General features: G+C 44.4%; 1 protein-coding gene across 12 annotated transcripts in view; it reads right to left on the reverse strand.

Moving 5' to 3' along the window:
* Klhl32 (kelch like family member 32) overlaps nucleotides 1-1,458 on the reverse strand; it is a 225,317-nt gene that overhangs the window by 7,974 nt on the left and 215,885 nt on the right. The window lies entirely within an intron of this gene.

A 1,458-nucleotide genomic window follows, 5' to 3' on the forward strand; every position in this document is an offset into this window, starting at 1 on the left:
GGCACTATGGGACACTCCAGCATAGCCTCCTGGCACTGTAGGACACTCCTGCATAGCATCCTGGCACTATGGGACACTCCAGCATAGCCTCCTGGTACTATGGGACACTCCTGCATAGCATCCTGGAACTATGGGACACTCCAGCATACTCTCTTGGCACTATGGGACACTCCTGCATAGCATCCTGGCACTGTGGGACACTCCAGCATAGCCTTCTGGCACCATGGGACACTCCTGCCAATCAAACATCTTCTCAGTTCTGAAGAGTGGTAAAGAAAACTCTTAGGACTGAAAATTGCCAAAACCACACATGGGTGAAGACAAGCCACTCCTGGGGTGGGGGGTGGGGTGGGGGTGGGGGATAGCACCTGCTGGTTAGCGTATCCATGCACTTCTTATAGGCATATGTTTTTCCCATATTACTGTTTCTTAGGCATTACCTTGGTCTCTTTATCATCATCTACTTTGAATTTATTTTTAAATTCATTTTCTGGCTCCATAAGCTACTTCTGTCCCATGTTTTGCTGCATGCTGCTCTTATTACTACGAAGTCCTAAGGTTCTTTGTTTCCTTGTGACATTCGACTCAGTTACATGGCAGTGTGTTTTATCATTTCCAGGTACAGATGGGTTTAGTTTTTCTTTGTGTTAAGTTCAAATTTACCTATATTTTATTGGCAGTATATAAAACTAATTGTTTTAGATGTTTTCTTCCTTAACTTCAACTGTAAAGCATGATAGAGTTTTATGAGCATTCCCTGTGGACTAACAAAAATTAATTCTAGCCATTCGCTGTAAACCTCAGGTCTATTCAGCCAAAAAGGGCAATCAAGTTTTCATATCTGTTTCATCTCTGTGAATAAGAGAGAGATGTAAGATCCTCAGGAAAACTTGCGGTGAGACAAAGCGAGAGGAGAAAGGATGAACAAATAATAGCTGGAAGATAAAGGAGAAATATAAGTAACATGATGCACCAAGTAGACCCTTGAAAGCTGTCTTGAAAGCAGACAAGCACATGCCACCTTACGGAGTACACGGGCATATAATACATGGGCATATAATACACGGGCATATAATACACGGGCATATAATACATGGACATATATCCCCAATGAGACATGATCGAAAACTAGAAAGCTAGAACTGCAGGGTGTGCTGGTGCACACCTTTTATCCCAGCACTCTGGAGGCAGACAGGCAGATCTTGAGTCTGAGGCCACCCTAGTCTACATAATGAACTCCAGGCAAGGCAGTGCTGCAGAGTGAGACCTGTTAATGATGATGATGATGGTGGTGGTGGTGGTGGTGGTGGTTAAGATGATGATGATGCTAGAAACATTTTGCAACATTAAAAACATTTTTCTAGCCGGGCGTGGTGGCGCACGCCTTTAATCCCAGCACTCGGGAGGCAGAGGCAGGCGGATTTCTGAGTTCGAGGCCAGCCTGGTCTACAAAGTGAG

Source organism: Mus caroli, chromosome 4 (genome assembly GCF_900094665.2).
Source record: "Mus caroli chromosome 4, CAROLI_EIJ_v1.1, whole genome shotgun sequence".
NCBI lineage: Eukaryota > Metazoa > Chordata > Mammalia > Rodentia > Muridae > Mus > Mus caroli.